At 37.6% G+C, this 12,597-nt stretch overlaps 1 protein-coding gene across 8 annotated transcripts in view; it reads left to right on the top strand.

The window, feature by feature from the left end:
• Nucleotides 1–12,597, top strand: part of DLGAP1 (DLG associated protein 1) — a 414,689-nt gene that overhangs the window by 103,559 nt on the left and 298,533 nt on the right. For 4 of the 8 annotated variants that reach the window (XM_035319700.1, XM_035319694.1, XM_035319695.1 and 1 more), the window contains exon 2: nucleotides 3,925–4,021. The exons of 3 other annotated variants lie outside the window; for them this stretch is intronic. The gene's annotated coding sequence lies outside the window, so the exon portion shown is untranslated. The remainder of the gene's footprint in view (nucleotides 1–3,924; nucleotides 4,022–12,597) is intronic. One more of the 8 variants, XM_035319697.1, reaches the window with a different exon arrangement.

The following is a 12,597-nucleotide window of genomic DNA, read 5'->3' as shown; positions in this document are numbered from 1 at the left end:
TTGAAATTATATAAATACTTTTAGAAAGTGATATGAATCAGTCTTTAAAAAAGGGACAAATTTTGTGTCTGACTGTGTGGTATCTGGGAGTAAAATTCTCACCTTCTTTAATTCCTCAGATAAACTCAATAGGTGTGAGAATACACCTTGGAAAGCTGTTCAGATCCCTCTCTCCCTTCTGGAATATTTTTAGAAAGAAAAAAAAAAAAAAAATGCAGTATCTGTTACGGCCATTTCAATGCAGATAAGAGAACATTATATTTAGGCCTATGGATCTGAGGCATAAGAATTATATTCCACTAGTATTTCTATGTCTATAATAATATTGGAGTGCATGTGTAAATATACATATACATATATATATATAGGTCCATTATATTCTAAATTATTCAGCATTGCGTAGTCAAAGTACAGCGACATGGTGTCCCAAGTTCTGAGCACTTTCACAAATTACACCAGAAGTCTTGTTCAGAATATCCTGAATATGAGAATGGCTGGTTGATTTTCTTTGCTCTAAATCACAAAGCAATTATATAGTTAAAGAATGCAGGTTTTCAGGGAAGTATTCATCTGTTTTAAGTATTAAACAGTCATTTTCTTTCTGTAAACTATTGCACTATTCTCTGCATTTTTTCCAAGCTCAGCATAAAATAAGGAAAGGGCACTGTAACCATAAGGTCTTTACCTGTGCGGTTGTGTTTTGCAGGCTAGCTAGCTGCAAACTGTCCTGAAAAACACAGGGTCCTTAGGAAAGCATGTGTCACCACGTAGTTGTAAAGAGTATTGTAATGATCAACAGAGGGCACAGTAAGCTTACAGAAGCAGCAGGATGGTATCCCATACCTTTTCAGAACTTGACTTACTAATCACTTTGAAGTTATTTTGGGGAGTTTTAATTCATTATTAAACTTAATAACCTTCATATTTGTTTTTGATTTTTTTTTCTAATCCCTAAATTTGGGCACTTTATTGAAGTATAACAATGATGGATATATACATTGCTTTTTTGCTCCTCACTACCCTAGAATCATAGAATCACAGAATGGTTTGAGTTGGAACTGGACTTAAAGACCATCTAATTCCAACCTTGCTGCCATAGGCAGGGACACTTTCCACTAGATCAGGTTGCTCTAAGCCCCATCCAGGCTGGCCTTGAACTCCTCCAAGGACGGGGCATCCACAGCTTCTCTGGGCAGCCTGTTTCAGTGCCTCAACACCCTTTGAAGAATTTCTTCCTTATATCTAATTGAAATCTACACTTCTTTATATATATATATATATATATATATATATATATATATATATACTCCTTTTCCTATCACTCTATAATTGACAAAATGACAAAATAATGTAGTAAAATAATCAATACATTGTTAGCCCTAAGAAAGTGGGAGAAGAACAAGATGCTAACCGATGAAACTTTGTGTAAAAGATTAATAAACAGTGATGGAGCAGATGGTTGCACTGTCATGAAGAGAACTGGAACTGGTGAGACATAACTTCTTGTATGCAACAAGGTATGTGAGCTAACGAGTCCTACTAGCACAACCATGCTGCTTCCAAAGACTTCAACCATTGCATGTGCAGTGGACCTGTGTGGTGTCATGTGGACTTCTGACTCAAATTGCAGATAACTGCTCCATTGGGTGATACAGGCACACCTTCTGTTCTGGTTATAAATATTGCATTCATTTTCTGATAGCAGCAGTTAAGTTGAAAGGAATCATCTTTGTTGAGCTTCAGATATGCTGAGTATATCCAAATGTGGATACCAGTCTTATAAACCTATAAATGAAAGATGTTAGTTCAAATACAGTTACAAAGTTTTCATAAACTTCAAGTATGATAAAGTCTGTATGATCTTTTATTTAACAGACCCTCTAAAAGCACAGCTAGAGAACACAGAAATGACATTTGCACTTACATCGAACTGGAATACTGTGTCAGGTACTTTGCCAGACAGTTGGACTGAATTCTTCAGTGTAATGTGGCTGTAGACTTCCCTGTAACATAGTCACCATCACAGGAGAGAAGGAAGTGTCACTAGGAAAGTATTATTATGCCAGGAATAAATAAATTGAGCAAACAAAAGGTTTTATAACATGCCAAAAAATCTGCAAATATTAATTTATATAAAGTTATGTGTCAAGCTGTAGTTGCTAAAATGATTCATGCATATGGTAAGGCTGTGTGATTTGTAAGCATATACAATAGTACATGGCAGGATCCTCAAAATGCCTGTGGAAAGAAGTTACATGTATTCCTAAAGGTTATTGTTTTAAACATGGTGCTTAAAGTCTGAAATAGTGAAAATTCCTTCATAATCAGTCCCCTTACTGAGTGCTCATTAACAGCTATGTATATAGAATGGCATTTATTTTCGAGGGGAACTTTTAAGTCTAATAATATAGATTACATCCTGTTATTCATTTACATGGGGTTATTATGTTGGTTTGAAATATAATTGTTTCCATTAACACTGTAGATATTTTTTGGTTTAGAAGCTGCCACTCTAAAACTTGTCTCCTTTGAGCCAATGGACTTGTAGTTTACGTTCTATCAGCAAGTAGTCACAAACGGATTGTGAAGAGACCTTGCTGTAACTGGACAATTTTTATGCATGATATTTGGACTGCTATATCTTCAAAGATGTCTTTTCTAAGTTTCCGAGTCAAGTGCTTTATTAGCAGAATCCCCTTTAGAAAGATGAGGCGGTCATTGCTGTACCTCATGGAGTTTGAAAGCTTTTTTTGTTTTTCTCCCAGTTGTAAGGACATTTGTCTTCTTTGCCATCTTCTTAGGCAGTTCTCATTCCCACAATACCGTTGAACCTTGCTATGCTGAAAATCTATTGTATGTTTGTTGCATTTCACCTACCATCTTGAAAATAAAAAGTATTTTTGTCAGGTAGTAGCCCATATCATTTCTGGAAGTTCAGTGTGGCTCTGCCTTGCAGAAGGAAAGACAAGTTGACATCTTGGACAACTCGGGACTCCACCCCATTTATCCCTTTAAAAACAGCATATGGAAAAGTAGGAAAACTGATTTTATTGTAATACTTAGTCTCGTCTCCTTTCAATTGCTGTTAGCTGTTTGCCATATTGAATTTTACAAAATAAAATGGGTATTTTTTTAACATACCGGAAATCTTTTATAGTTGAGAGAGTTGAGAGTACTTTGATGCAAGAAAAAAAAAAAAAAAAAAAAAAAAACCCGGGGGGGGGGAAATGATATAACACGTTTTTTCATATTTCTCTTTAATTTGCAGAATGTCTAATATTACCTACATTAAGAAACCTTGAGACTAATTTCATCTGGACCTTCACATGTGACAATATGCGATCCGGGGGGGGGGGGGGCGGGGAAGTCTTTTGCTTTGCCTCCTGCAAAAGTGTCACATTTTCAATCCTTCAGACTAATATTTAGAGGTGACACACACATATACATCGTATAATAATTTGTAGGTGCTAAGTTCTTTACAAATTTAGCACTTAGAAGTAGTAAGCTTTAAGGAGTTTGGAAAAAAAAATGCAGTAAAAAGTGATCTGAAATTAAGAAGATGTATCAAACAGAAAGGCTGCTATAGAATACAGATTTCTAATTTGGTTATTTATATTCTGAATAGCTATTGTAGGTAACCTCAGAAAGGCTAATTTTTCCAACTGTAAGATTAGGCAAATGTCAGCTCCTGCTGAGTTCTCAGGGCAGCACTCTGCATGGGTAGGTAGTTACCAGTGCAGTCAGAAAACTGTGCATCTGAATCCAGAAGCAGAATTTTCCCTCACTTGCAAGACTTTCTTTAGTTGGTGTCATAGGAGATTGCATTGCACCTCAGGCAAGAAAATGTGACTGTTTAATGCTGGAGACAGATCTCATGCTTAAGCACAGAATCTGAAGTGTAACTGTTGTTTGTTTTTATTTTAGCAGGGAAAAAGAGCAATAATCCCAACTGGCAGTCCAAAATTAACCAGATTGGAGGGTGGAAGGAAAAGAAGGAAAAAGGGAAGAGAAAAATGGAGAGGTAAATTGCAATTCTGTAGCCACAGTTCCCTTGCAAGAAGGAGCAGAGAGGCATTATTCTATTATCAGTATGTATAAATACGGTGTTTCAGTGATATATGGTGACTCTGAAAATGAGGAGCAGAGACACCACTGCTACACCACAGCATTTGAAATGGTTAATGAGATATATGAGAGAGAAAGGAGGACACCATCTACTGTTCTCTTCTGGAGGTGTTAATATCTCGTGGTCAATCGTCTCATAAATTTTCTGTATAACTTCTGAATATTGGACTATTACTCTTTCTAGTCCATTATTCACTATAAGGTTATCTCTTCCCATTTCTTTAGTACCTCCTAGTCTCACATATATAGTTTGATTTGAGCATCAGGAAGGACTGATTCATTGCAATGAAAGATGGTGGTGCAGCAGTTGATTCTTACTTGTCATTCCTCTTTTCTTGACCATCAGATGTGTTGTGGATGTTGTGGGATAATGGCATGTTTAGGTCTTGATGTGCTGATACTGTACATTTTCCTCCCATTTGTGAAAATGATACACCTCAGCTGCAATGGAAAGAATGTGATCAATCCTGTGATTCATTTTCCATTATTTTTTTTTCTGCTTCAGAAGAATTGAGCTGTGATCTAATATTATTCAGGCACTAGAAATGAGAAGGCAGAAAAATAGACTCCAAGACTCCAATGGCTGTCTGAATCCACTCTTGATGGCTATTCCTTTTTCCCTCATGAAAATAAATTTCAATGTTTTTTTCCTGAACCTTTTAAAAATTCAATCTTTTCTTCTTGGAAAGTACTGATGCTAGGTGTTACATTGGCGGCCTTTTTTAATGTTCAGGCTGTAAATACCACACAGTGGGATATTTCAGTAGTAATGCATATTTCTTTATACTATTTTACTATACTGTATAACTTTGTTTTATATTATATATTTGAGTTTTGGAACCTTTCTTCTAAATTTTGTATTATTGACTGCAGTAACAGTACCCAGTTTTATCGTCATTCCCCCTCCTCCCCTCCCCATACACCCCATACCATAAAAGAATAGATAGCAATGCTTCTACTCCTTCAAAGCTGAGTGGTATGGAAGAGCCTGAAATAACCCAGATTCCATTCAAAGACTGTAAATGCTACCCCTTGTTTTATTGCAGAAGTTAATTCAGAGTCCTGCATGTGGGGAGAGATAACACTGTGCACAGACTGGCAAGACAGCTGGCTAGCAAACAGCTTTGTAGGTGTTGAAGGTATCCATGGACAATCACTTGTGCATGTCAGCAGCATGCCGTTGCAACAAAGACAGGCAGTCCTGTCCCAGTCAGTGTTAGCAAGTGTAACCAGCAGGTCCTTCCCATTTATTTGGCACTTTTGAGACCACACTGAGAGAACCATGACCAGTTTGGGGCTCCCCAGAAATGGAAAAGCACAGACGTGCTAGACCAAGTCCAGCAGAAGGCTACCAGGGGAGCTGGAGTTTATATGAGAATGTGTAAGGTAAGGCTGGGAAAAGCAGGTTTGTTTGGCATAAAAAGGATGGTTGATGGGAAGTCTTATTGCTGTCTTCAACTATCAAGCACATTCTTCTCAAATTATTCTTAGAGGTATGTACTGAAAGGACCAGAAGCCCCAGAACAAAGAGAAACACGGGAAATTCAGACAAAGTAGGGGGAAAAAATTACCAAGTGTAAGATGACTGGAGCAGATGTCTAGAGAGTCTATGGAAGCCTCCTTGGAGGTAGGCAGAACTCAGTTGGACTTGCTTTGAGATGGACACTTGGACACAGATTGTTGCCAATTTACAGGGTTCTCTGTGTACTACTGAAAGGACAAGAAAGAGATAAATTGGATTTCCATCAGGACTATGTAGTATAGGAGGCATCTCCTAAGTTAGAATTGTATGCATGCGTAATTTTGTTTTAATTTATTTTTATTGCTGAAACAATTCTGGCTCTTACTTTTGTCTTAACTTGCTTGAGAACAATTCTATAGTTTCTTATTTTAAAATAAGTTTTGATTATTTGTATGTTTACTGGAGTTACAATCATAACAGTAAATTTTCTGTCTTGTAATAACTCTAGCAACTGATAAGGACCTTAATGATACAGTGCAGCATTTCTTTGTAAGCTTTGATCAGTGAAGTAGATAACAAAATCAATTTCTGTTTGGGGTTTAGCTTGGATACTGTCTGTACATAGTAGAGATGATTTACACTTATCTGTGTCTCAGTTTCTGCTTCAGGCTCTCAGGAAGTTTGAGCAGATATGAAATGGATATCAGAAGCTACAGCAATATTTAGAAGTCTCTTATGAAAACTGTGATCCTAGAGTCTTGCTTTTTATGTACTAATTTTAAATTCTGAAGGACAAGATGAAAAGTAACCAGTTTTCCAAACAGCTGAGACTCAAGGTAATCCAGTCTCTGATGGCATTGCTTTGAAAGAAGAGTGCAAAAAAGTGCATTTTGTGTAGCTTTATTTTTAAAATCATTAATTTGTTTTGAATCTATTTGCAAGATGTTACTCAACCCTCTGGAGGCTACTTTCATTGACTTTCTTGAGAGCAGAAGTTGCTTAGCCATTTACCTGCTTTGAGCCCATACAGACTGGGCAGGTGTCCAGTTAATGAAAAGTCTCCCTAGAAAAGATTTGCTTGTACCAATGGGACTTGTCCAACTCAAAGTGTTTGTTTATTGCCACATGTCAGCCAGCTCTACATGTTGGCCTTGCACTGTGTTTGGGTAAGGTGCTCAGCGTTTCACCTACACTCAATTTAGGACAGTTAATTCCATCTGCAGTAATCTTCTGTTAGCCCTTCTATCCTGGGAGCCCTCAGAGCAAGTTGTGAGCTGAATGAGCTACCCTGATGGTGGCGGATCTTCCACTGATCTATTCACATAGAGGTCATGCAGCCCTGCTATGCCTGGTCAGGTCAGACTTTCTCCATATGTCCACAAGTAAGATGCCAAGAAATACTCTGTCTCTGCTAAAACAGCTTCTCCAGCATGCAGCTTGTTCCCTTTCCACATGGTCTCTGGCAGACAGGGCACTAGGAATGAACTGCAGGGATTAGCTTAGCAGCAGCTGCCTTCTTCTTTTAAGGGTGAGTGCCCATGGACTGGACATGGTGTACGTATCCATGCTTGCTACACCCAAGTCTTCTTTAAACAATGGTTGCAGCTATAAGTGTGAGGATGGATGCATGCAGAAGATACAGTAATTTTGGTAGTGAGGATAGCCTTTTGGTGTAGCTGGCATGAACAATGTGACACACCCTGGTCAGGTCAGCAGTATGGCACTGCACGCAACACTGTTTCAAAATTTTGTATTTTTTTCCATTGAATTGGGTAGCAATAGAAAGTGCATGGGGTTCTTCTGCTCCCACTCAAGTCTGTCAGTGATTCTGGAAAAGGAGAAAGCCTATTGCCCATGTTACTGTCATTTGTATTAGCCTGAGACGGGGAAAAGGGCAAGCACTGAAAAAGTGAACTGAAAGAAGGGAACATCCAGTGAAAATAAATTATTTTTGTATGATTTTCTAGCCAGTACATGTTCTCCCTCAGATAAGTCAGAATTGCAATTCTTAAATAGTAATTTAAAATTAAGCTAATATTAAGCTCATATTTAATCAGTCTTTAAAATTATGTTAACTAGTATTACTCTTAAAGAAATGCTAATGAATTGTTACTTCCCAACACGTATATATCTCCTAAGAACTACACAGACTGCTGTAAAAGAATTGTGTCATCAGTTTGGCAAGCTGACAGGGCATATGGCAAACTCTTTTATGATGCCTGTTATCTGTAATGATACCTGTTTGTGTAGCGGTGCTCTTCACTAAGGAAGGGTAAAGTGGTAATGCAGCAGTTGCTATTAAGTGGAGCAAACTGCAAAAGGACAAAAAATAAAATAAAATAAAAAACACCATTGAGGATCAACATTTTAGAAATGCAAGGAAAAAGAAAAGCAGTACAGTCACCCAGGGGAGTTTCTATAGCAGCAGTAATCTGAAACTCTCAGGCATATTGCCAAGAGCTCCAGTAGGTTGTTAATCAAAACTTCCAAGTTTCCTGCTAATCCAAGGTTCTGTCAGCATCAGAAAGGAAAACTGTCATATAGTGACAGGATACTTAACTTGCATAAAGAAAATTTTAAATTTTGGTGAGGTCTATTCTTATCCTGATTTTTTTTTCACACTATAAAGATAAACTTCCCATTGGACTTTTAGCTGCAGTAATTCGTTAATACATTTAACATACAGGATACGTTCAGATACACTTAGAGAGTATATTCCCTTTTATTGGCTGCAATTGGCTGATCCAGTAGTAACATGAAAATCTTAAAATTCTGCCAAAAAACTGGGTAAGACAGCATTGAGAAAATTGAACAGGTGTATGTGTAAAGCAGACACTTTAATTGCAATGTAAAATTTAAGTAAACTGGGTATAAGCACTCCAGTTATCTGTATAGTTAACAATAATATATAGCTTTGCTTCAGGCATTGAATTAACTGAAAAAATAATGTCAGCCACTTCCTGTTTATAGGGATAGTTGGCTTCTTAATATTATCACGCAGTAGGCATTTTTTTCAACTGATGCTGACAAATCCCATTATCTAGGGAATGTTTCTATTGCATAAGCTTAACAACAGTGAAGGCAGAAGCAATTTCAGTCTTTTCCATCTTAATTTTCTGGGTGATGGATTTTTCAGTTCTCTCCAAGGAGGAGAAAACTGCAGGACATAAAAAGAGAGTGTGCTCTTTGGCATGATTTTCTCTTCCTGACGCTTGCCTGGCAGAGCCTCTGCGGTCTTGGTGAGGGCATCAGAATGAGGCAGTAGGGAGGCCAGGAGGCAACCACTGCCATTCATTCAGAGTGCCTCACCCCAGCACCTCACGATTCCCTCTGCCAATGATGGGGTTGGCATTAATTCACATTGCCTGGCACATTCTTGGAGGAAATTCACTGTTAAGGGAATGGCTTAAGAGTATGTAGGGATTCTGGTGAGCCTGGAGGTGTGTTTTGTAGGAGCTGTGCTGCCATAGAAACTGAAAAATGATGCGTAACCATTGGCTTTCCATGTAAATAGCTGTAATTGACTCTGGCCTGCGTAAATCTTGGGGGAGGGAGAGATTTATGGGGGTCAGGAGAAAAGTTGCCTCTTCCATAACCCTGTTTCCCAGAAAAGCTGTATTTCAACAGGATTCATAAGGTTATTGATGAAAGAGAGCATTCTCTTAGGTTTTTGTTTGTGTTATTGTTATTGTTGTTTTGGTTGGTTTGGTTTATTGGGTTTGGTTTGTAGTTTGTTTTTTTGTTTGCTTTTTAAAGCTGATTGATCAAAACATGACAGCTGATTTGATCAAAAGCTTTTAGCAGTTTAGTTTTCAGCCTGTGAAAATGGAGAAGAGAAATTTGCTGATTTGGAAGTAAAATATTGTGTATTGCTTTATAGGTCTCAAATCCCGTGTTATAGTTATTATTTATCACCTATATTTCTGCTTACCAGAATTCCAGTGATTGGCGGTAGAGTCATGAATCCTGTTAAGACCCCTGTGTGACATGATAAATCAGACTGTTATGGGGAAGAAGGCATGCTTAATGGCCCTAGGCAAAATTGTTGTGAAGTAATAAGCCTAGGAAGCATAGAAACTTGAAATAGTTTCAGTCCAATATATAGACACTCTATAACTTGGTAGTAGCTTGGATTCAGCTTGCTACATTTTTATTGTATCTGTGTAGGAATTGTATGGCTTGTCTTGGTTCAATTGCTAATTTAGGGTGTTAAAAGAACCTACATATCTTAATGCAAATACTGGATGAATGAAATCAAGGTTAACAACTTTAGACTTTCCTGAAAATTGAGCTTTACACAGGGGTTACTGGATTAATTTCACTGTTTACCATTTTGACAACTCTCCTGAATGTCCCAGCTACACTTCTGTACAATATGGGGGTGTTATCAATGCAGGTAGGTGTAAGTTAACATTACATAATCATGTCAGGTGATAGCTGTGGACATTATGAGTTTCAGCGCAGGCTGGAGATCCCAAGTAAATAAATTGTGAGTAGAGAATATGGCTCTTGAAAAGCCTGTGGTGGAGCATGTTTAGTTATGAATTCAGTGCTGTTAGTAATTGCAAATGAGATTCATTTCCCTGTTTGATTTAGATTATTCAGCTGTTTGACAACTGGGAATCTAGTTTGAGCTACAGCCTGGGTGCCTTTTCTAGCCACTGGAAAAGCGAGGATACATCCCATCTTAATGTGGCCAGATGAAATGATGGTGCTGAATATCACTCTTGGATTATTACTAACCTGACTATGCTGCAGTCCATCACTGGCACCCCACAAGTGGCTTCTGTTTGTGACCTTAAAATTCATGGCTGGGATTGTTGCTCCAGTAAAAAGGATCAACAGGTCACTTTTTGAAAGAAAAAGAAATCCAATTACAAAATTATCAGGAAGCTGTTCTGAAATCTTGTCCTTGTGACAGGATTCTTTCCTTTACAACAATGGATTTTTAATAACAAAAGTGCTTCATACTGGACCCTTTCTAATAAAATGCAGTAACCCCCACAAACTTTAAATGTAACTTAAACTGCTTTATTTTATTTACTTTTTTTAATCTGGCAGACACTAGCACTTTGATTTTCAGTTTTAAACAGCTGCTCCTTTTATGAGATGTGCAATGAGTTACAAATGTAAATTTAATTTAGGAAAAGTACAGGAATTTTCTACAGCAATTGGTCCCCTGGTGTTCTGTCCCCAGAAAGGGGATAAATTGGGATGTACGGGCTGAAGAAGGAGCATACCATTGAAATCAAACATGGTTTGCTTTTTATGTCACATTTATTGCAGATCCTTGAATGATAAGGATCCTAACGATTCTTCAACATTAGGAAGGAGGAACATGAGAGGAGATGGAAGATCACAGGTGTTTACAGCTTTTCCATGAGGATGACAGAAAAATCCTCAACTATAGGGGAAAAAAAATAAATAAATAAATAAATAAAATAAAATAAAAAAATGAAGTTTTGTTCTAAGACCCCCATTTGCAGTCATCACTGATTCATATCATTGTGTTACACATTTCAGCTGGGCTCCTTTTGCCATAATTTCTACTAACAAGAAAATGAATCTCTTCTCTGAATTGCATTTAATATACCATTTCTGTTTTTCACATCCAGCCCACATGGTGCTATGCCTGAATAAAAGCAGATTGGCTTCTTTTTTTATTCAGACACTCTGGCTAACCCTTATATACATAAAAGAACTACATCAAAGTTACCACCCACTGAACATACCCATTTTTTTCATGAATCAGGTCCAACTCCCGTTTAAAGAAAACTCGTTATGTGATTGGCTAGTTTCTTCACATTACATGCAGTGACAGATTCCTTTCCACTTTACAGATCCAACAGCTATTATTGGTAGCTAAAGAAGCCATCTTCCTACTGATTCAAATGAAAAACAAATCTTGCTCCATCATAAGATTAGTGAATATTTACTGGCCACTGAGGTAGTAAAGAACCACTAGAGATCTTGAGTGGAACATAAATAGATTACCTTTTATTGGGTCTCAATGAGAGGAAGCTGAGAAATATGCCAGCTGTTTAATTATTAACATTCAGTATAAATCAATAGCAAAATAGGCTTTGATGGTGATCTTCAAAAGGGTTTTAATCATTGCTCCCCTTGCAGACAGAAAGTAAGCCTGAACACTGGGGGTTTAGCTTGTGTTTCTCTTAACTGCATGGAAAGGTCACCACTGTGAAGTTGCACTGGTTTTAATAACAATAAGCTGTAATAGCAACACTTGTTTTAGCATATTAGCATTTGAGGCTTCATTTTTACCACATGGTACACCTGGGTAATTCCAGAAGCACAGATGACAGACTCATGAACAATATTCACTTAAATCCCATTGAAATTAATTAAATTGTATGATAGGTCTGTGTACTGAATTCAGGCTCATGTGCTACACATGCACTGCAAAAAGTCAACTAAATACGTAGTTCTCCTTTAGGGTGGGGTTCTCTGCCACATTTTAGGATAATGAGAGCAATTTCTCAAGGATACCTGTGGATTCTGATTCTTTCAGACTTTCACAGTTTGAATTTGCATACTTGTTTTTGAATTTTAGTTGATATTACAGAAAGCTGTTGTAAGTAAACCCCTTGAGAGTATATTCCCTAGTTTGTATACAAAAGATATTCTAAGTGTAGTGAGGCTGGGAGGAGGTGTGGGGTATGAAACAGTGTAGGCAGGAGGAGAACAGTTTAATGCAAGACCTAGTGACAGAGCGAGAAAAGTATAATGTTAAAGTCAGTATAATGTATAATGTCAGTATAAAAGTGTAATGTCAGTACAGAATAAGGGTTGCCAAAATCTCTGCGTCTTGAAGCTATGCTGTAAAGTGTTCAAGAGCCCCAGCTTCCTCCTGGATTCTCTATAGCTATCCAAAATAGGATCTTCTCTATTCCTGCTGTAAGTTCCCACCCCCTTATTCTATATTTCTACTTCTTCAACCAAATCCATATTTTCCCACCTTACACCAGCTCCAGCTCTGTGTTACCTGCCCT

Source organism: Oxyura jamaicensis, chromosome 2 (assembly GCF_011077185.1).
Source record: "Oxyura jamaicensis isolate SHBP4307 breed ruddy duck chromosome 2, BPBGC_Ojam_1.0, whole genome shotgun sequence".
Classification (NCBI taxonomy): Eukaryota; Metazoa; Chordata; class Aves; order Anseriformes; family Anatidae; genus Oxyura; species Oxyura jamaicensis.
The sequence above is the reverse complement of the archived record's forward strand: the minus strand, read 5'-3'. Positions and strand labels throughout refer to the sequence as shown.